General features: G+C 35.4%; 1 pseudogene; it reads left to right on the forward strand.

Annotated features, from left to right (window-relative positions):
• The first annotated feature begins 1482 nt into the window (after positions 1-1482).
• Positions 1483-23973, forward strand: LOC112916902 (large ribosomal subunit protein uL30-like; annotated as a pseudogene).
• The last annotated feature ends 968 nt before the right edge of the window (positions 23974-24941 follow it).

Genomic DNA, 24941 nt, shown 5'->3' on the forward strand with positions numbered 1-24941 from the left:
AAATATGTACACCTTATGAAAAGTTACTTTATCATAAGGAAAAACAGAACATTGTTCTAAAGGCTCGGAGAAAAATAATTTTTCTCAGGGAAAAAAAGTCCTAGAAGTCCTCCAAAAGACACAAGTGGATGTAGCTTCTATTAAATAGAAGCAAGAAAACCAAAGGAAAAATTGATTTAAATGAAGGAAGAGATTTGAAGAGAATTAATTAAAATAAAGAATTGCTGTAGAAAAAGAAAAAAGTGCAAGAGCAGAGTTCCACTTGTTGAATAAAGATGCTATTATCACTCCCGCTGTAACTAAAGAAAATACCAGATAAATGGGGAAAAAAATCTGTAGTCTTATTTAAAGCCATCTGTGGGTACTTTTTAATTAAAGGCATCTAATGTTGTTGGGGATGCAAAGAAGTTCAAATGAATTAAATTCCAGAGAGGAATTAGGCTTTCTTAAGTGAGCAACTGGTAGTTGCTTTCTTCCCTGGAGGCATTGACTCTACTTAGGATAACAGGTAGGCTTAGCAGTGAGGTGCTATAAGTAACGGACTTGCCTGAGTTAAAAGAAAACTCCCTGAGCTTATGAGAGCTACATGGGCTGGCATGGTAGATTGAAATCTGGAGGAGCCCATATATAGAGCTAGGTCTCCCTACTTAGCAGTTTTTCCCCTCCAGCCTTCTATTGAGTGAACACTGATAAGGACAGGCTGAGAGTGAAAGGACAAGAAAGATATCATAATTTTGTGATCATATTCCAAAGCCCTAACAACCAAAACAACAGGTGAACTGAAATCATCATAAATTAGAACATCAGTAAGATGGAGGAATAGGAGATTTCTACTATCATCCCTTCATAGAAGTGTGAATTTAACAACTACTCACAGATGAAAGTACCTTTGTTGGAGTCTAGAAGTCCAGCCAAGAAGTTCCAGTGCACTGTTGGAGCAAATATTCCAAGAATAGACACATCAAAGAAGGTAAAAACAGTTTTCTTTTATCTGCATCACCTCTCCCCCAAATTGGCACAGCTCAGTGCCAGTAGAGATCCCCTCAGCCTGTAATTTCTCTCACAGGGAAAGTGAGAGCACAGTGAGTAAGCACCTAGATCCATCAACCATGTGGAACCCTGCCTAAGAGGCCCACTTCTTTGTCACCTTACCCAGATTACTAAGGAGGTCAGAATAGCTAAGTGATGTGAAGTGACTGGGAGTACAGAGGAAAGGCCACAAATGCTACAAACCACTCCACAGACCATAAGGATGCCTACCCACAATAATTTTCCAGTAACTGATCCCAAAGAAATGGAGAGCAACAAAATTCCCTGACAAAGAATTCAAAATAATTATTTTAAGGGATCTCTGCAAACTATAAGAGAACACAGAGAGACAACTCAAAAAAAATCAGAAAAAAATAACAGGAGCAAAATGAAAAGTTCAATAGAAAAGAAATAATTTTTTTAAAAGATCAAGTTCTAGAGCTAAAGAACATAATGGATGAAATGAAAAATGCAATATATAGCATCATCAACAGACATAATCAAGCAGAAGAAAATATCTTTGAACTGAAGACAGGTGATTTTAAATTATCTAGTCAGAGGAGAAAAATGAAAAAAGGATGAAAAAGAATGGAGAAATCCTAAAGGATTTATGCGACACCAGCAAGAGGGCTAACATTCTCATTATGAGAGTTCCAGGAGAAGAGAGAGAAATAGTTAGAAGTGCATTTAAAGAAATAATGGCCAGGTGCCTTGGTATCTCAGTCAGTTAAGCACCTGCCTTCAGCTCAGGTCATGATCCCAGGGTCCTGGGATTGAGTTCTGTGTTGGGCTCCTTGCTGAGTAGGGAGCATGCTTCTCCCTCTCCCTCTGCCTGCCACTCCTCCTGCTCTCTCTCCCTCAAATAAATAAATAAAATCTTTTATTTATTTTTCTTAAACGAGAAAGAATTGCTAAAAATTTCCAAACATGGATAGAAATATGGATATCCAGGTTCATATCCTAGAAGCAACAAAGGTCCCCAACAGATTCAAACTAAAGAAGACTTAGCCTAGATATATTATAGTAAAGAATCGCTGGGAGGGGTCCCCTGGGTGACCTCAGTCAGTTAAGCATCTGACTCTTGCTTTAGGCTCAGGTAATGATTTCATGTATCTTGAGATCCAGCCCCATGTTGGACCCAACACTCAGTGGGAGGTCTGCTTGAAGATTCTCTCCTGCCCTTCCCTCAACTCATGCTCCCTCTCTCTCTTTCTCAAATAAATACATATTAAGAAAAAAAGAATTACTGGGAAACAAAAGTAAAAATGAACTATTGGGACTTCATCCAGATAAAAAGCTTCTGCACGTCAGAAATAATCAACAAAACTAAAAGATAAACCATGAAATGGGAGAACATATTTGCAAATGACATATCAGATAAAGGGCTAGTATCCAAAATCTATAAAAAAAACTCTTCAAACTCAACACCCTAAAAAAATAAAAAATCCATTTAAGAAATGGGCCAAAGTCATGAACAGACTTTTCTCCAAAAAAGACATACAAATGGCTAACAGATACATGAAAAAAATGTTCAACATCATTCATTATCAGGGAAACACAAATCAAAACCACAATGAGATATCACCTTACACCTTCAGAATGGCTAAAATTAACAACTCAGGAAGGTGAAGATACAGAGAAAGGGGAACAGTCTTACACTGTGATGGGAATGCAGACTAGTGCAGCCACTCTGGAATATAGTATAGAGGCTCCTCAAAAAGTTAAAAATAGAACTATCCTGTGACTCAGCAATTGCACTGCTAGTATTTATCCAAAAGATACAAAAATAGTGATTTGAAGGGACACATGCACCCCAATGTTTATAGCAGGACTATCTACAATAGCCAAAACATGTAAAGAACCTAAATGTCCATCAGATGATGAATGGATAAAGATGTGGTACATACATACAATGGAATATTACTCAGCCATCAGAAGGAATGGAATCTTGTCATTTGCAATGATGTGGAAAGAACTAAAGTATATTATGCTTAGTGAAATAAGCCAGTCACAGAAAGGCAAATACCATTATTATTTCACTTATAGATGGAATTTAAGAAGCAAAACAGATTAATATAGGGGAAGGGAAGGAAAAATAAAATAGAGAAGGAGGCAAACCATAAGAGACTTTTAAATATACGGCACAAACTGAGGGTTGTTGGAGGGGAGGTGGGTGGGAGGATGGGGTAATTGGGTGGTGGGCATTAAGGAGAGCACTTGATGTAATGAGCAGTGAGTGTTATATGCATCTGATGAATCACTAAATTCTACCCCTGAAACTAACACTATAACTATATATGAACTAACTTGAATTTAAATAAAATCTTGAAATTAAAAAAAAAGAATTGCTAAAGGGAGTTCTTCAAGCAGAAACAAAAGGATAATGATTAATTATATGAAAATACATGAAAGTATAAAATTTACTGGTAAAGGTAAGTAAAGTAAAATTCAGAGTAATATTGTATTGGTGGTGTGTAAATCATTATAACTAGGTTAAAACACAAAAGTATTAAAAGTAACTATAACTATGATAATTTGTTAATGAATACACAATATAAGAAGATATGAATTGTAGTATCAAAAACAAAATGTGGAGAGAAGTAACACTGTAGAATTTTTATATGTAATTCGAATTGAGTTATAATCAGCTTAAAAAGAATGTTATAAGAATTTTTTTAAAAAAAGAGTTTTTATGTAAGCCTCCTCTTAACCACAAAGCAAAAAAAATCTATAAATACACAAAAGATAAAGAACAAGGAATTAAAGCATACCACTACAGAAAATGATCAAATCACAAAATAAGACAGCATGAGAGTAAGAGAGAAACACAGAAACTGCAAAACGCCCAGAAAATAATTAATAGAATAACAACAAGAAATCCTTATGTATCACTTATTACTTTTAACTATTCTTTAAGCATAGATGGATTAAATGCCCCAGTCAAAAGACACAGAGCAGCTTAATGGATTAAAAAAAAAAACCCATAAGATTAAAATGTGTGCTACCTACAAGAGAGTCACTTCGCTTTTTTTTTTAACTTTTTAAAAATTTCCAATATAGTTAATATACAGTGTTATAATAATTTCAGGTGTACAATATAGTGATTCCATGATTCTATGTATTCCTCGGTGTTCATCATGATAAATTTACTCTTAATCTGCTTCACCTATTTCACCCATCCTCCAGATTTCAAGATATGCTACAAGGTGTAGTAACCAAAATGGCATTGTATTGGCACAAAAATGACACATAGATCAATAAAACAGAATAGAGAACCAGAAATAAGGCCAGGATTCTATAGTCAATTAATCTTCAACAGAGGAGGCAAGGATATGCAATGAGGAAAAGACAGTCTCTTCAACAAATGTTGTTGGGAAAACTGGACAGATACATACAAAAGAATGAAACTGGAGGACAATTGGATGGCTCAGTCAGTTAAGCAATCAACTCTTGGTTTCAGCTCAGGCCATGATTTCAGGGTTGTGAGAGCAAGCCCTGCATAAAGCTCTGCTCTGGACACTGAGTCTACTTGAAATTCTCTCTCTTTCTCTCTCCCTGCTGGATCGTGTGCACTCTCTCTCACTCTTACTGTAAAATAAATGAATAAAATCTTGAAAAATAAAAAAAGAATAAAACTGGACCACATTCTTACACCATACACAAAAAAATAAACTCAAAACAGATTAAGGACTTAAATGTGAGACCATAAAATCCTAGAAGAGAGCACAGACAGTGATTTCTCTGACATTGGCCATAACAACATTTTTGTAAATGTGTCTCATGAGGCAAGGGAAACAAAATCAAAAACAAATTATTGGAAACAATCAACAAAACCAAAAGACAACCTAGCAAGTGGGAAAAGGTATTTGCAAATGACATATCTGATAAAGAGTTAGTATACAAAATATATAAAGAACATACAAAAAATAAAGAACTTATACAATTCAACACCAAAAAACAAATAATCCAATTAAAAATAGGCAGAAAATATGAACATTTATCCTAAGAAGACATACAAATACCAACAGACACATGAAAAGATGCTCAATATCACTTACAATCAGGGAACTGCAAATCCAAACTACAATGAAATATCACCTCACACTTGTCAGAATTGCTAAAATCAAAGTTGTGAGAGTTATGTTAGCTTTAAAGACACACATAGACTGAAAGTGAAGTGATAGAAAAAGATATTCATGCAAATGGAAACCAAAACAGAGCAAAGTTAGGTATACTCATATCAGACTAACTAGGTTTTAACTCAAAAGCTATAATAAGAGACAGAGGTTATTATATAGTAATAGAGGAGTAAATTCATTAAGAGGATATAATAATTATAAATATATAGGTACACAACATTGGGGCACCTAAATATGTAAAGCAAATATTTAACAGCTCTGAAGGGACAACTGAACAGCAGTACAATAATTCAAGGGGATTTCGATACTTAATTTTCAGCAATTGATGGCTCATTCAGACATAAAATCAATAAAGTAACATTTGACTAAAACTATACATTAGTTCTACCTAACAGACATATACAAAACATTCCATCCACCAGCAGCAGAATACACATTTTTCCCAAGCACACCTATAACATTCTCCAGGATAGATCATTTATTGAGCCAAAAATAAATCTTAACAAATTTAAGAAGCTTGAGACTATATCAAGCATCTTTTCTGACCACAATGGTATGAAACTAGAAACCAATAACAGAAGGAAATAAGATAAATTCACAAATATGTGAAAAGTAAACAACACATTCCTTAGTAATTAATAGGTTAAAGAAGAAATCAAAAAGGAAATTTAAAAAATTATGAGACAAACAAAAGTGGAAATACAATATAACAAAACAAAAGGCATTCAGCAAGAACAGTTCTAAGAAGAAAAGTTATAAATGCTTACCTTAAGAAAAAAGAAAAATCTCAAATAAGCAATCTAATATTACATTGCATGTAACTAGAAAAAGAACTAAGCCCAAAATTATCTAAGAAAACAAAACCAAGCAAAGAGCAGAGCAGAAATACATGAAATCGAGACTAGAAAACTTTGGAAGAGATCAATGAAACTAAGAGTTGTTTTTTTGAAAAGATAAACAGAATTGGCAAATATTTAGCCAGAGTAAGACAAAAAGGAAGACTCAAGTAAATAATTCAAAATTGAAAGTGGAACTGTTACAACTCATACAACAGAAATACAAAAAAAATTATAAAATATTACTATGTACAATTATATACCAACAAATTGGATAACTTAGAAGAAACAGATAAATTTACAGAAACAAGAATCTATGAATACTGAATCATAAAGGAAAACACCTGAATAGACTTAAAGAGCAGGGATATTGAATCAACAATTGAAAACCTCCTAACAAAGATAAACCCAAAACCTAATGGCTTCACTGGTGAATTCTGCCATATAAAGAATTAGTATAAATTCTTTTCAAATTCTTTCCAAAAACTGAAGATGAAGGAATACTTCCAAAATCATTTTACAAGGCCAGCATTACCCTAATACCAAAGCTACAAGAAAAGGTATAAGCTAATATCCCTGATGAACATAGATGCAAAAATCCTCAACAAAATACTAGAAAATCGAATTCAACAGAACATTAAAAGCTTTAAACACCTGATCAACTGAGATTTATCCCTAGGATGCAAAGATAATTCAACATATACATATCAATCATTGTGATTTACCACATTAACAGAATGAAGGATAAAAATCAAATAATTACCTCAATAGATATAGAAAGCATTTGACAAAATTAAAAATTCTTTCATGATAAAACCCTCAACAATTTGCATATAGAAGGAACGGACTTCAGCTTAATAAAGGCCATATGTGAGAAATCCACAGCTATCATCGTACTCAATGGTGAAAAGCTGAAATCTCTAAGAATAGGAATAAGACAAGGGTGGCTACTCTTGCAACTTCTATTCAATGTAGTACTAAAAGTCCTTGCCAGACCAATTAGGCAAGAAAAAGAAATAAAAGGCTTCCAAAAGGGATATGAGGAAGGAAAATTGTCTTCACAGATGGCATGATCATATGCCTTTAAGTACTTCACAAAAAAACTGTTACAATTAATGAATTCAGTAAAGCTGCTAGACACAAAATTAACATACAAAAATCATTTGTGCTTCTATACTGACTGTCCAGGAAAAAAAATAAAGAAAATAAACCTACTAATAATAGCATCAAAAAGAATAAAATATTTAGGAATAAATTTAGCCAAAGAAGTGTAAGATATGAACTTTGAAAACTATAAAATATTAATAACAGGGATTGAAGAAGATAAAAATAGTGAAAAGATACCCATATTCCTGAATTGGAAGGTTTAGTATTGCCAAAATATCCATACTAAAAAAAAATCCATACTACCCAAAGTGATCTATAAATTCAATGCAATCCCAATGAAAATTCCAATAACATTTTTCATAGGAATAGAAAAAATCCTAAAATTCATATAGAATACAAAAGACTTTCAATAGCCAAAGTAATTTTAGCAAGAAGAACCAAGCTGGCAGCATCATACTTCCTGATTTCAAATTACAGTAGTTCCCCTTTTTCCACAGGAGATATGTTCCTAAACCTCCGGTGGATGCCTGAAACTACAGATAATACTGAATCCTACATATACTGTATTTTTTCCTATACATACATACCTATGTATGGAATACATACATACCTATGACAAAGTTTAATTTATAGATTAGGTACAGTAAGAAATTAACAAAAATAAGTAATAATAAATAGAACAATTTTAGCAATATACTGTAATAAAAGTTATGTGTCATCTCTCTCTCAAAATATCTTATTTTACTGTATCCACTTTTCTTTTTGTGATGATGTGAGGAGATAGAATGCTTATCTGATGAGATGAAGAGAAGTGAATGACATAGGCATTGTGATGCAGAATTAAGCCACTATTATGATGATATGTCAGGAGGAAGATCTTCTGGACCACAATAACTGAAACCATGGAAAGTGAAACTACAGATAAGGAGGGACTACTGTATGTTACAAAATTATTGTAATAAAAAAGTATGGTACTGGCATAAAAACAGATTCATAGGCCAGCAGAACAGTATAGAAATCCCAGTAAAAATCTGCATGTATATAGTCAATCTTTAACAAAGGTGCCAGGAATCTACAATGGGAAAAGGATAGTCTCTTCAATAAATGGTGCTGGGAAAATGGATACTCACATGAAATAAGAAAGAAAGAAAAGAAAGAAGAAAGAAAGAAAGAAAGAAAGAAAGAAAGAAAGAAAGAAAGAAAGAAAGAAAGAAGAAAGAAAGAAAGAAAGAAAGAAGAAAGAAAGAGAAAGAAAGAAGAAAGAAAGAAAGAAAGAAGAAAGAAAGAAAGAAAGAAAGAAAGAAAGAAAGAGGAAGGGAGAGAAGGGAAGTAAAAGAAGAAAAGAAAAGAGGAAGAAAAGAGGAAGAAAGAAAAGAAGGAAAGAAGAAATTGGATCCTTATCTTATACAATACACAAAAACTAACTCAAACTGTAAACTATAAACCTGAAACTGAAAACATAGGAGAAAAGCTCCATTGTGTGGCCTTGACAATGATTTTTTGGATTTGACACCAAAAACACAGGCAATAAAAGCAAAAATGAACAAGTGGGACAACATCAAAGTAAAACATTTGTATACAGCAAAGGAAACAGTTAACAAAATTAAAAGGTAACCTATGGAATGGGAGAAAATATTTGCAAACCATATGTCCCATAAGTGGTTAATATCCAAATTATATAAGGAACTCAAGTCAATAGCAAAAACAAAAACAAATAATCTGATTGAAAAGTAGCAAAGGATCAAAACAGACATTTTTCCAAAGAAATCATGCAATTGACCAAATAGCATATGAAAAGCTGTTCAACATCACTAATCATCATGGAAATGCAAATCTAAACCACAATAAGTTATCAACTCATACTTGTTAGGATGGCTATTATCAAAAAGTAAAACAATAACAAGTGTTGGTGAGGATGTGGAAAAGCAGGAACCTTTATATACTGTTGGTGGGAATACAAACTGGTACAGCCATTATGAAAAACACTATGGAGATTCCTCCAAAAATAAAAAGTGGATTCAGCGTTCCCACTTTTGGGTATATATGCAAAGAAAATAAAATCACTATCCTGAAGAGATATCTATGTTCTCCTATTAATTGCAGCATTGCCATCAATGTATGAATGGATAAAGAACATGTGGTATACATACCATAAAATATTGTTCAGTCTTAAAAAAGAAGACAACACATGGATGGACCTAGAGAACATTATACTATGTGAAATAAGCCAGAAACAGAAATACAAATATTGCACGATCTCACTTAGATGTATATACTCTAGGAAAGTCAGGTTTATAGAAACGGAGTATAAAGGGTGGTTACTAGGGGATGGAGGGTAAGGAAAATAGAGAGATGCTGGTCAAAGGGCACAAACTTTCAGTTATAATAAAGATAAGTTTTAGAAACTTAATAAACACCATGGTGACTATAGTTAATAATAATGTATTATATTATTGTATACCTGAAATTTGCTGAGAGTGTATATTTTAAATATTCTTCACACACAGAGACATACATACAAAGGTAACTATGTGAGGTGATGGATATGTTAATTGCTTTGTTTGTGGTAATTATTTTACAATGTATGTGTGTATCAAAATGTTACATTCTACACCTTAAATGTGTACAATTTTTATTTGTAAATTATACCTCAATAAAGTTAAGAAAATAAATATATAAAAACAAGAGATAAGCTTAAATGAACTAAAGTGTTAACCTAACCCAACCCAGACTGATTCCTGATTAGATAGAAGAACTAGGTCCTACTCTGAAAGAGAAAAGAGCAAGTCCCTTTTAGGGCAAATATTTTACTCTAGTCTTTACCGTTCTCATAAATATAACTTCTGGCATGCAATCAAATGGCAAATAAACAGAAACATGTGAAACATAATCAAGATAATAAAGTTAAATGAAGCAGATTTACAAATAACCTAGATGTTGGAATTATCAAGCAAGGACGTTAAAATTGCTTTCATAAGTATTTTAAAAATATAAAGGAAGAGATATACAAAGTGAATTTTAAAATGATAGATTTCATCAGATAAATAGAAACTCAAAAAGAACCAAATGGAAATTGTAGAACTGAAAAATACAGTATATGGAATGAGGAATTAATTTCCTGTGCTTAATAGTGAACTAGACAAAGCAGAAAGTGGATGTAGTGAACTCAAAAACAGGTCCATGTAAATTATCTAAATTAAAGGAGACAGACAAGAAGTCTGAAGAACAGAGTCTCACATGCCAGTTAAATAACACTAAATTATATAAAAATATGTAGTTGAACCATAACAAGAGAAGGGGAAGAGAGAGACAGAGATAGAGGGACAGAGACAGAGATAAGGGGGCTGAAGAAATATTTGAAGATAGCTGAGAATTTTCCAAAATTGATGAAACTGCTCACACCCAGGTATGAAAAATTTCAGTGAAACCCCAAGCAGGATAAATAAAAATAAATACAAATGAATATCATGCCAAGAACTACACGGTCAAACTTCTGCAAACCAAAGTTAAAAAGAAAATAATAATAGCAGCCAGAAAATACACAGACACTACTGGCCCAGATGGCTTTACTAGTGAATTCTATCAAATGATCAAGGCAGAAATAATACCAATTCTATGCAAACTTTTCTAGAAAATAAAAGAGGAGAGAATACTTCCCAACTCATGTTACAGGGACAGTTTTACTCTGACACAAAACCAGTAAAATATGTTATAAGAAAACTAAATTTCAATATCCTTCATGAACATAGATGAAAACTTAACAAAATTTTAGCAACAATGTACAAAAATGATGAAATGACTATGTGGCATTTATCCCATGATTGCAGAGTTGATTTAACAGTTGAAAATCAATCAATGTAATTTACCATATTAACAGACTAAAACAAATCTATGTTTTTATCTCAATAGATGCAGAGGATGCATGTAAAAAAAATAGCATTGATTTAGGATTAAAACTCTCAGCAAGCTAGAAATAGAAGGGAGCATCCTTGTCCTGATAAGGGTCATCTACAGAAATTTACAGCAATATATTATACTTACTGGGGACAGATTGAATGCTTCTCTCTTGAAAATGCTTCTCTGGGAAAAAAGTAAGAATGTCTACTCTCACCTCTTCTCCACAACATTGTAGTGGCAAACCTAGCCAATGCAATAAGAGAAGAAAAAGAGATTTAAAGATATATAAAATTGTCTTTATTTACATGATCATCCATGTGCAAAATCCTAAGGAATCTACAAAATAGCTACTACAGCAAATAATTGAGTTTAGCAAGTTGACGGGATACAAAGTTAATTTATAAAAGTCAGTTGTATTTCCATACACTATAAATGAAAATCAAAATTAAAATGCCATTTATAATGGTATCAAAAATATAAAATGCTTAGGAATAAATCTGACAGAAGATGTGCATATCTGTGTACTGAAAACTATAAATCATTGTTCAGCAAAGTTAAAGATTTAAATACATGAAGAAATATACCATTTTCATGGATTAGAAGACTCAGTATTATGAAAATGTCAGTTCTTCCCAAATTGATCTGTAAGTGTCAAAACCATCTGAAACAAAATCCTGGCCAAATTTTCTGTACAAATTAACAAAGTGATTTAAAAATTGATCTAAATGTATCAAACCAACACATTGTACACCTTAAACTTAGACAATATTACATACTAATTACACTGCAATTTAAAAAAACAATTAAAATTTGATAAGCAACATTTTTCTCTTCTACATTCCCATCCCTAACTTGGACCACAAATTTTATTGCTTTTATTTTTTTCCTTTCATTTTTGTTCTCACTTCTAGTAGGGAGTCCTATTGCATCTTATTATCCTTCTTCTCAAGGTAGCCTTGTTCCCCTTCTTTTCCCTAGAACCATAATGGTGGCTTCAAAGAAACATGATTATATATTATTAGAAATGAAAAATGTATCAATTTATCAGTTTAAAAATATTTTCCCCATGAAAAACAGTGCTCAAAAACATAGGGCTGCCTTACAACACATTGAACTCTGTTCCTGGAAGCATTCAAGACAAACGGAACTATCTTAATTCAACATTCATTTATAGAACATCTACCATGAATCAGACACTGGAATATAGTAGTAAATAAGGTAGATTTGGTCTTTGTTTTCATGAATCTTAAAACCTAGTCGCATGTCAAGGATACTGGGGATTTCCACGTAAAGTAGAAATTTGAACTAGGTGACCTGAGAGTTCTCTTCTGGAGATCTATGAATCTATGTTTCTGAGATTAAAAACAACAATGACAACAAAACAGACCTTTGTCTTCTAACAAGGCAAATGCTTCTCTTGTGCCTTCTCTGGGTTTGACAATGCTGAGTGCAAAGGAATAAAGAACCCCGACACCTATGAAAGCACCCTTCCAAGCCTAAAACAGAAGAATTTGCCTGGCTCCATCATTAATCAAATTAATCTTGTACATGAAAGCTCTTGTGGGCTTCTGCCAGAGGGAAATGCCAAACACATGGTCTCAGTCCATTCTTACCCCTGGGAAACCTTGGAAGGAACTATGTCAGAAAATACAAATCTATTTCCAGGAAAGCTCACCTTCTGGCATTGCCCCCTTCTCCTGGCTCTGGATGCTGCTTCAGGGATTCCCTGCTTCAGGAAAATGAGGCAAACATTAGCCAATTCAAGCCAGAGTGAGCAGATGGGCTGCCGTTCTGGGAACATTCTAGACATTTTCCTTAAAGAACTACCACAGAAACAAGGGACAATTCCATGAAAACATTGAGTTGTAACTAGACTCATGGCTTAGGCACACTAGGCAAAGAGGCCCCAAGAGTAGACTTGCTGGAGTCAGGGTGGAGGAGACAGTTGGCTTCACCTGTATACACAAATCAATTTAATTATCCTTGCCTTACTGGACATGATCACTGCTCCCTCCCAAGACACCCCATAGGTCTGCAAGCTGATGTTTTGTTGCAGCTCTAGTATTTAGGAAAATATACATAAATATAATATATATTATAAAAAATATAAAAATATTATATATAAATATACATAAATATAATATATATTATAAAAAATATAAAAATATTATAAAATTATAAAAATATAAAATATAAAAGCCTTTTTAGGAAAAGGCTTGAAATGTTTCAGAAAAGGAAGTGAATGGACATCAAATCATCATCCCATTAACAGTTTTGTCCAAAGTGCTTTTTTGCAGCCTTTATGTCTTTGCTCATGCTTTTTCTTCCTGGGATGTTCTCTGCCTTCTGTTCTGTTGAAGTCCTGTTGTCGTGTGTGTGTGTGTGTGTGTGTGTGTGTGTGTGTGTGTGTGTGTGTTTTCCCTTGGATTATCTCTAGTGCTACTTCTTTCGTGAAACTTTTCTGGATTCTTTCAGCTTCAAGTGCTCTCTCTTCTCTCTGCATTCTAAATTATCTTATAGCAAATATTACACTTTCTATTGCATTTTGTGTATTCTGTGGATGCCTTACCTTTTTAAAAATTAAATTCCAAGTATCTTATGGACAGAGATCATATCTTATTCTTTACATCTAATCCTAAAATAGGTTAGATAGGTTGCATTTCCCCCCAACCATTGTTCATTTGTACATGATGGGGTTAAGAAATGCTGGGGGGAATAGAGCTAAGTAAACAGTCTTTATAGCAATCAGTGGTAAAGGTCAGAACCCTCCCATTCCTGCAAAGGGTACATCAGGGTCTCTCCTACAGTTTCTCTAAGGTCAACAATGGCTCTTTGTATCCCAATAATCTAGAAAACTAAATTCCCACTCAGCAATGCCTAATTCACCCTGAATTCAGAAATAAGCAGTTCTACCTAAGTGAATTTCCCAGATCACTGGAGCTTACTTATTTGAATCCAATATTTTAGAAGTGATTTACAAAGCATATTTTTCAACATGCATTTTGAATACCTCTGGAAAAGTCCAAAAGAGATAGGTTATAGTGGTTGTATCGATAGGGGATAACTTGGAGATTAGGAATAGAGGTGGAAGGAAATCTACTTTTCAGTATGTACCATTTTGTCCTTTTTGTATTTTGAATGATGTACATCTATTACCTACCTGTTAATTTAACACTGATGGCATGCTTCCTTACTTCCTTAAATATAGTTACCGAAGCTAATTTAATTTTTCTTTCTGAATCAAGGTCCAGGATCATCATTATCAATATTATTTATTGTCTTGTTCCTAAATAGAATTATTCCAACAAAGGATATTAAAGTTACCCAGAGCCATCTTCCCTTATACTAAATGGCTCCAAAATTTCTAAGCCTCCAGAAGTTTTGGGTTTGGTTTACTTGTTAGATTCTCTATCTCTTCCCTGGCAGGTATCTCTTTTTGTTGTTATTCTAGTGATTGCTTATGGCAACCACTGTGCCCCTCCCCCTTTCTTATTTGCTCATTTGTTCTGATGTGACTTGGAAGTCAAATGATTTCAGATGATAAATAGGATTCAAGCGGAGATGGAAAGAAGAGAATTCCAGGAGGTTGTGGGTTTTTTGTGTGGGTTTTTTTTTAATGCTATTGGCTATGTGGGTTATGGTTTTACTAAAGTAGATTGGGCTAGATGGCATTCTAATCTAACACCGGGTTTACTCCTCTCTCACTCAAAATCATACAGTGGTGAGCCTTCAGATAGCATATCTTTGTGCTAGGCAGGGCTGATGGTTATCTGGTACCAGAAAAATGATATTGGAAATGCCTCTGAAGGCTAGCGATCACCCATATTTTACTGTCCATGAAGGACAAAGGGAAATAATACCTGGGAACACAGAGGTGATGAAGATTGTTGTCATTCAATACATGGACTTCATGACATCAATTTTGGCCTGTCTGTAGTATTTCTGATTATTTCTGGGTTTTTAGCTTTTATGTGTTTTTTGCTTTTTAAAAATATGTTCTAGACACCTAAGACACTAGATAAGTAGAGTTATGTTAATATCATTGTTAAATTTTTTCTTTCTTTTTTTAACCCCACTCAGATAAAAAAAGAAAAAAAACTTTAGACAATTAATTGGCAACATAGATGTAAGTAAAAATAGCTCTAAATTCAGGTTAAGCCACACCTTCACTGAAACTTAGATATGTCACCAAGTTGGAGCCCTGAGAGTCACCATTGTGGGTTGATGTAAAAACAATTTGAAAAATCACTGGAAAACTACAAAGAAAGTTGAAAATCAAAGACAGAGAAGGAGAATAGGCCATAAATATGGTGTAAACGTTCAAAAAGAAAGCTAATTGTGGAAATTACTAGCCAGTAAATTGGATAGTCATAATAATAAAACAGATGTTAACCGTGAAAATCCATCAACATCTGGAAAGGATAAAGTCACAAAGGATTTATGGAAAGAAGTGAGCACAAGAGGCTCTGCAAAGGAGAAAAACAGAGTGAGGCCAGCTCTTTAGTAAAGGATTTGGAACTTGGGTAAAGGGTTTTGCTCAGCCTGCTGCACCATTTCTACTCTAAGGCCAGTTCAGATTGTTTTGGATGACAATGTGGTCACATGGACTCAGTAACTGGCTGAGAGATAATAAATGAAGGATAATGATATAAATACCAGAAACAGCTCCAGTGAGAGGAGCAGGGGGCTGAGGGCACTTCCCCAGAGAGCAGGGCCAGATCTGGTTTTATTTAACATCTTTGCTAATGATTTGAAAGCAAGAACAAACAAATGTCAAGAATGTGCAAAGCACATCAACTAGAGACTAGGTACACACACCAACCAGCAAGGAATTTACCTAACAAGACTGAGAGCAATTACCAAAGGGAGCTGGAAATAACCTAGGTCAGAGCAGCCTAGAAAAATGATCTGAAAAAAATCCAGACACTTTTTGAGGTTGAGTAAAAAAGGATGGTGGTAGGGAGAAGGGGAGTCAGAGAAATAGAGTAGGAAATAAGGGTGGCCAAAAGCAGTCTGAGGGGACAAATAATGTGTGACTACATTATGTGGGAATGAAGCCCAATAGAACAGAGATCCAGTTTTGAGGTTTATAAATATATGGCTGCAGTTCAACAAATGTGAAATGATAAGTGGCCCATTTATTCAGGGTTAGAGGGGAGAGAAGCAGGGGTAGGAGTGTACAGACTGGACTTCAGACATTTGCCCAGAACATGCAACCCATAAGAATGCACATCTCTGCAATCCTGGGTCATACTCCTAGAATGTTTGAAGTCCCATAACCTAACACAGTACATCTAGTAGATGTACCATGGTACATAGTAGATGCTCAGTGACTGTGGGACAATTGCAGGAAGCCCTGTGGAATTCTTAGTGTATCTGTTATCATTGAGTGAAAATGGGGTGAGTGTTGCTGCTAAAGACCCTTCCAGCTTTGAGGTTTGGGAACTCTATGATTGGAAGGAAAACACAGAGCCAGGAGCCATCAGATGTTTAAGTAAACAGTGATGACTGTCTCAGATTCTGCTCTGGGTCCTGGCCTGCCCCATCTCTGTCCATAAAAATGGAATTGTGGCATAGCTACTCCTCTTCCTGGTTCTGTCACTCCTTCTCATGACCCAGGTGAAATGACTGGTCACCTATGACCAAACCTTACTTTCTTGTATTTTGCACCTGCCCCCACAGGGTTCTAGCTCTATTCAAGACTCATATTGGATTCATGAGAGCTCTTTTTGTTTTCCCTATTTAATTCCAAGTTGGCAGCTCAGAGGAAAAGACCCAAGCCTCTTGTCCTAATATGCAACATTAAATCCCTCTGTACTACAAAATCCATTGTGTAGGTGTCTTTAAGTCTAAAGACCAGGGCTTTTCAAACTTTAGTGTGCATAAAATCTTATGGGAGGGGAAATTATGCATTTCTAACAAACTCTCAAATAATGCCAATGTTGATGCATAGACCACACATTTGAAAAACAAGGCTTCAGAGTAGCAGTGTCCAATAGAGCTTTCTGCAATGATAAAAATGTTCTTTATCTGCACTGTGCAATGCAGAATGCAGTAGTCACTATCCACATGTGACTATTGAATATAGCATGACTCATGAACTCTTAAATTCTATTTCATTTAAAGTAGTTTAAATTTTAAAAGTCACATGTGGCTAGTGGTTATGGTATTGGACAGCATGCTTCTAAAGCATTCAGATGTCTGTAAAATTTTGAGATGCACTGATCTGTAGAATGCCAGGTCATGCATTTCCTTCTCACTATAAACCATCAGTCATGCAAGGCATCTGGGCTGCATGATACTGCACATTCAGCTATACCTACAACCAGTTTGACTGGAAATAACATATGAACATATCTATCATCCCAAAAGTCTTGCACCCTTTGTAATCTTTCCATCTTGCACTATCCTCCTCTCACTCATCAATGGGCAACCACAAACTGCTCTCTGTTACTATATATTAGTTTGTATTTCCTAGAATTTTATATAAATTAAAGCATACACTACACAATTTTATTTGCTTGACTTCTATTGCTCAGCATAATTATTTTCAGATTTATCCATATTGTTGTGTGTATCAATAGTTAGTACCCCCCCTTTTTTTGCTAAGTGATATACCATAATTTGTTTATTTATCCACCTATTAATGACATTCCAATTGTTTTCATTTTTGGCTATGACAAATGGTGCTGCCTTGAACATTTGAATACAAGTCTTTGTGCAGACCTGTGCTTTCATTTCTCTTGAGTAAATACCTAAGAGTCAAATGGCTGGATCATATGTGGACATGCATTTAAATCTTTAAGAAACCTACCAAAGTTGTACGATTTTACATTCCAACCAGTAGTATATGAGAATTCCACTTCCTCCACATTCTCATCAATGCATGGTATGGTCAGACTTTTAAATTTTAGCATTTTAATATGGGAGCAATGATATCTCATTGTGGCTTTAATTTGTATTCTGTAATGATTAGTATATTAGTATAATAAGATTAATATATATATTAGTCTTAAGTATATTTTCATGTACTTATTTACCATCTGTATGTCTTCTTTGATGAAGTATCTCCTCAATTTTTTCATCCATTTTTCTTATTTTCCTTCCTTCCTTCCTTCCTTCCTTCCTTCCTTCCTTCCTTCCTTCCTTCCTTCCTTCTTTCCTTCCTTCTATCCTTTCTCCTTCTCCTTCTTTTCTGGTTGTTCTCTTATTATTGAGTTTTGAGAATGTTTCATATCTTCTAGCTCAAGCACTTTCTCAGATGTGAGATTTGCAGATATTCTCTGCCAGTCTGTGGCTTGTCTTTTCATTCTCTTAAAAGTGCCTTTAGAAGAGAAAATTAAATTTGATGACAATCAATTAATCAATGATTTCTTTTTAAAAAATATTATAGCTAAGGAATATTTGCCCAACACAAGATTATAAAGATTTTTTTTTTACTGTTTCCTTCTATACAACTTCTAAAAACCTTATTGATTTAAATTGATATCTATTTGAGGGTTGCCTGGGTGTCTCAGTCACTTGAGCATCTAACTCTCGAATTCAACTCAGATCATGATCTCAGCATCATGAAATCAAGTCCTGCATTGGGTTCTGTGCTCAGCCTGGAATCTGCATGTCCATATCCCTCTGCTCCTGCCCCTGATTGCATGCTCTTTCTCTCTAAAATAAATAAATATAATCTTAAAAAACAAACAAATAAATCAATATCTACTTGAGTCATATAAGGTATGAATCAATGTTCTTTTTTGTTGCTGTTATATAGATGCCAATTATTCCAACATCAACTATTGAAAAGACTATCCTCTCTCTGCTAAGTTATTTTCTTTGTTAGTCAATCGACCATATACATGTTGGGCAGTTTCTGGACTCTGTTCTTTCCATTGATTTGTCTATCTTCATACCAATATCACGCTGTCTTGATTACCACAAATTTTATAATAAATCTGAAATTCAGGGAATACTAGTTCTTTAACTTTGCTCTTCTTCCTCAAATTTGTTTTTGCTATTCCAGATCCTTTGCATTTTCAGATGAATTTTAGAACCATCTTGTCAATTTCTACAAAAAAGCCTACCAAGATTTTGATTAGGCTTACTTTGAATCTGTAGATTAATTGCGGAAAATTGATATCTTAGCAATATTAAATCTTCTGATCTGTGAGCACAGTATCTGTCTGTATTTGAGATATCCTTTAATTTCTCTCAGCAATGATTTTTAGTTTTCAGTGTACAGATCTTGTCAGATTTATCCCTAAATATTTCATATTTCTTTTGTTATATCACAAGTGGTATTTTTAAATTTCTGTTTTGGTTGTTCATTGCTGGTATACAGAAATACAATTGATTTTTTATATTGATATTGCATGTTGCATCCTTGATAAACTCATTGATTAGTTTTAATAGCTTTTTGTGGATTTCATCAGATATTTTTCATAGACAGTTATGCCATCTGCAAATAAAGACAGTTTTGTACTTCCTCCTTTCCAATTTAAATGTCTTTTATTTCTTTTCATTGCCTTATTGCACTGATTAGAACCTCAAATACAATGTTGAATAGCAGTGATAAAAAGTGTACAATCCTGGTCTTTTTTCTGATCTTAAGAGAAAGCTGTCATTGTTAAGTGTGATATTAGCTACTGGTTTATCATCTATGTCCTTTATCTTGTTGGGTAAGTTTCCTTCTATTACTAGTTGCTAAGACTTTTTATCACAAACAGTTGTTAGATTTCATCAGGCGTTTTTTTTCCTGCATCTACTCAGATAATCATATGGATTTTCTCTTTTAAATCTGTTACTATGATGAGTTATATTGACTGATTGTCAAACATTAAGCCAATCTTGCATTCCTGGGATAAACTCTACTTGGTCATGCTGTATTACTCATTTTATATATTGTTGGATTCATCTTGCCAGAAAAATTATTAAGAATTTTTGTATTTATGTTCCTCTAAGATGTTGGTCTTAGTTTTTTCATAATGTCTTCAGTTTAGGTATCAAGGTAATGCTGGCTTGATAGAATAAATTCAGAAGTATTCCCTTCACTTCAACTTTCTGGAAGAGTTTGAATAGAATTGATATTATTTCTTCCTTAAATGTTTAATAGAATTCCCTCAGTGAAATCTTAGCCTTGAATTTTTTTGAGGGGAAGATTTTCAACTATGAATTCAATTTCTTCAACAGATATAGGAATATTTGAGTTATCAATTTCTTCTTGAGTAAGCTTTGGAAGTTTGTATCTTTCAAGGAATTTGTTCATCTAAGTTGTCAAATTTCTTAGCCTAAAGTTGTTTAAAAGGTTCTCCTATTGTTTTTAAAATATCTGTAGAATCAATAATGATACATCCTTTCTTATCCTGATATTGGTGATTTGTGTCTTCTCAATTTTCTGATCAGTCTGGCTAGAGTTTTTATCACTTTTATTGAGTTGTTTTCTTTTCTTTTCTTTTCTTTTTTGTATATTTTTTTATTGGAGTTCAATTTGCCAACATACAGCATAACACCCAGTGCTCATCCTGTCAAGTGCCCCCCTCAGTGCCCGTCACCCAGTCACCCCATCCCCCTGCCCACCTCCTTGAGTTGTTTTCTTCTTTAGACTTGGGTTCTAGGGGCAATGTCAACAGTTTTATTAAACAAACAAATGGAACACTTTGAATCTGTTTGAGTATCAACCACAAAAATTGGCTTGCCTTTATACTCATGATTTACCCCTCTCCTTGTCAGCCCTGACCCAGTCTCCCACTCTTTTACCAAAGGCAGATTCAGGAATTCACACAGGGTTTACACACAGGGTTTGCCAGCAGGACTATCATAGAATTTTTTCAGTGATAATCCTCTGTCAAGCCAATTAAATAGCATTGCTCTCTGATGAAGAGGTGGTCAAAAGGAACATATCATCGTTCTGCTCTCATAGGTCAACATCAGCTCTCATTCCTACTTGATATAAGCCATTGGGAGGAATTGGGGTGTAAGGTACAACAGAAACACTCCCCAGAGCTATAGCCACAGAAAAGAAGGAGTGCCAGGCTCAGGAGTGGATAAATTGAAGAGAAGTCAACATTTCCCATTTTTTATTCCTTTTGTTATCTATTATTTTGTAAGACCATAGGTTATGTAGAAAATATTGAGTAATTCTTACTTCGGAAGGTCAAGAAGAGATGGAAAAAGAATAGAAATAGGTTATGGAACATGATGAACTCTACCCAGTGGGCAAAGGAAAGTTCTAATCAAGGTTTTTAATCTGAGGGGTGATGGTATCCAATCTTTGTTTTGTTTTGTTTCAGAAAGTCTTTTCTGGGGGCAGTGTGGAGGATGAGTTGGAAGGGGCCAAGGCTAGAAAAGGAAGACTAGTTAGTTGGCTATTGGGTCAGGCCTAGACCACAGAGGTAGCAGTGGGAAACTCATTAAGCATAGTGTGGTGGTGAAGAGGGAAAAAAGAGAAGGTTTGCAGGCTGTCCTATTGCGTAGGCCTTTGCTGTCAGACCTTCACAGAACCACACAAATATATGTCACCAAACCCACGCTAAGTGTTTCCCCAACTCAACCTCCACTTAGCTGGATCCCCTGAATCCTCACATTCACACTAAGGTCATCTGTCCCAGAGGCAAGTGTGAGGGAGAGTGAGTTAGGGAGGAAGAGATGGAAGTTCATCTGATTATGTTAATTAACCTACTCTCACAAATTCTATGAAAACATTTGAGCATGAGAGTGCACCACAGGACCTCTCAAAAGCACCCTTTAAGAGATTTGTGCTAGTGAGGAGTGTTGAAGCATAAGCTTCATGAGCATCATGATAAATCTGTTTTGCCTAGATCATTACAATTGCTTCCTAACTGGCTTCCCTATTTCCATTCTTTTCTCATTCCAGGCAACCACCCAGCCCATTTCCACATAGCAGCTGATGTTATATTAAAAGATAAACCTGATTATGTCCTTCCTTTACTTAAAATTCCTCAATGGTTTCCCACTGTATTCAGAAGGAAAAAAAAATCATAATTACTTACCATGGCTTAGAATGCCCTGGCTTAAGGTAATTCTCCAACCTCTTCTCATGCACAGATCCAGAGCACAGCTCTTATTTAATGTCTCTAACGTGCTAAGAATTTCTTCTCTTGGGGGTTTTGTCCATGGCATTTTTCTTCCTGTAACGCTTTAACCACATACTGTGGACAATGTAGTTATCTCTTCAATATCCTTTGTCCTTTTTCCCAGGGAATGGCTGCCTCCTATGTAAGAGTGGCCTCTGCTCAGGGTCAACGCATCCCTCTTGCTACAAAAAGTCTAAACCAAACATATCCTGGCATTCTTTTGGCCACAAAAGTTAGTTCAAGGATAGTCCAATTAATGCAAAACTCAGGACTTTCATTCTGTATTTGTCAAGAGGAACTTTCTCTTTCCCCCAGATGTGAATATAGAAGCATATGGCCCAGTTGCTGCTCATGGACAACTTGCAACCAGCCTATGGACAAAACATGGGAGGGAGCAGAGCCAAGACTGTTACCAAGAAATGGACTTGGAGCCTTGATCAAATTGATCCTAAAGGGATAATGCCTTGAGAATTGTCAGTTATGTGAACCAAAAATTTCCCTTTATTGTTTAAGTCAGCTTGGGTTAATTTAATGTGACTAATGATGTTGTTTTGCAAAAATTAAATTATCACTGGCAACATAAATATGTTAATTACTGCTATGGGGTCAGCTTTTCTGCATTCAGCATGCCTCTGTTACCATGCCTGTATTATTTTTTACTTCTCTTTTTTAATTACTATTCAGAGTAGGCTCTATGATACCTCTGATTTGTGTCTAAACACAGACAAAGATGTGGACACCAAAATCCTATGTGTGCCTGACCATGAGGAGCCATGACAGTGACCCGGAATATGCCTATATTAATTTGTTGAATAATCAACAACAACAACAACAGAAAACACACATGAATATCCTCATTGAGAACTCATGTACCCTCAAAAGGACTCCAGCAGGGGGGTCTGGGTGGCTCAGTAAATCAAGTGTCTGCCTTTAGCACAGGTCATGATCCCAGGGCTCCTGCTCATCCCTCTCCCTCCGCTGCTTCCCCTGCTTGTGCTCTCCTGTGCACTCTCTTTCTCTCTCTCTCTTTCTCTCAAATAAATAAATATTTTTTTTAAGGATTCCAGTCCTTTTTATCCATCTGGAACCATAGAGGGTGCAGAAGAGGAAAAAAAAGAAGGTTCCTGCAGAAAAAGTGAAGGAATTTTGCAGAGGTGAAGATCAAAAGTCTAAGAAAGAAGTTTGCTCAAAAGATGTTTCGAAAGGCAAGGAGGAAGCTTTATCTATGAAAAATCTAAACATTACCACAAGGAATATAGGCAGATGTACAGAACTGAGATTCAAATGGCGAGGATGGCAAGAAAAGTTGGCAACTTCTACGTACCTGCGGAACCCAAATTGGGATTTGTCATCAGGATCAGAGGTATGGGCCCACAGGAGTGGGCCCAAAGATTCAAAAGGTGTTGCAGCCTCTTCACCTTCACCAGATCTTCAATGGCACCTTTGTTAAGCTCAACAAAGCTTCAGTTAACATGCTAAGGATTGTGGAACCATGCATACCTGGTGGGTACCCAGACCTGAAGCTGGTGAATGAATTGATCTACAAGTGTCATTATGGCAAGATCCACAAGAAGGGGATTGCCTTGATCAATAACACATTGATTGCTCAATCTCTTGGTAAATACAGCATTATCTACATGGAGGATCTGATTCACAAGATCTATACTGTTGAAAAACGTTTCAAAGAAGCAAACAACTTTTAATGGTCCTTCAAATCATCTTCTCCACTCAAGGGAATGAAGAAATAGACCACCAATTTTGTAGAAGGTGGAGATGTTGGCAACTGGGAAGGCCAGATCAATAGGCTTATTAGAAGGATGAACTAAGATATCTATCATGATTATTTTTGTAATCTGGTCAGTTAATAAATGACTACTTTCAAATGGGGGTGGGGGGGGCAGAGGAGAAAGACTCGAGCAATCTCTTGACCTCATATTGAAAACCACTGAAGCACTCAGGATTCAGAGTCAGAGACCGGGATTTGAGTCCTGGCTCCCTGCTTCATGCTCTGTGACCTTGGACAAAGATTTACCTTCTCTGGACCCTCAGTTTCCGGTCTCCAACGGGGAGGTTAATTCACATGAAAAACTTTTATGAGATATCTGCTGTGAGCCAGGACTATATGCTTTCCTTCCCAACCTAAAAGAGTTGTTTTAGGGATCTAATGAGATTATTTAGGAGGAAGCATTGTACAAAATAAAAGCTTAGTACAGTTGTCAGTTATTTTATTTTCTTGCATTTTCCTCCCTTTGAAACAGACAAGCTCCTCTGCACCCTTCAAAATTTGTCTCCAGGGTGTGTCTCACACCTCCACTCTGAATTTTCATGATACCTTCTATAAATCTAATAGGTCTCTAACTGCCTGTTTACTTGGCTGTCTCTCTTCCCTAGCCAAAAAATGAGTCAGGTCAGGGCTACGGCCTTGCGCAGTGCCTGGTACACAGGAGGTAAATAATGTGAATGTTTGTTAGCAGATGGATCTGAAGGCTGTAGATAGGAAAGATAAGGCCTGAGAAGCCAAGACAAACAATTCAGACATCCCTTCCCCACTTCATGATTTTGTCTGTTGGCACCTCCCATTGCTGGCCTCTACCACAACTTACATGTCAGTCCACCTAAAAACAAATCAACAATAACAGCAACAGCAAGCCATGAGTTTGTTCTGAAAACTGTGGCTGAGTCAGGGCTTTGCTTTTCCAAGAACCTTGCTGGGAGTGTTTGGGGGAATTTGATGCTGCTTCCATCTTTGGGACTACCAGTCCTGGTCCCAAGGTCCAGTACAGTGACAGGGGTGGCTGCTCTTTCCAGAGCCACTGATAGGGTGTGCTATGGACTGGCTTTATCAACTG

The sequence above is a fragment of the Vulpes vulpes genome, chromosome 8 (assembly GCF_048418805.1).
Source record: "Vulpes vulpes isolate BD-2025 chromosome 8, VulVul3, whole genome shotgun sequence".
NCBI classification, from domain to species: domain Eukaryota; kingdom Metazoa; phylum Chordata; class Mammalia; order Carnivora; family Canidae; genus Vulpes; species Vulpes vulpes.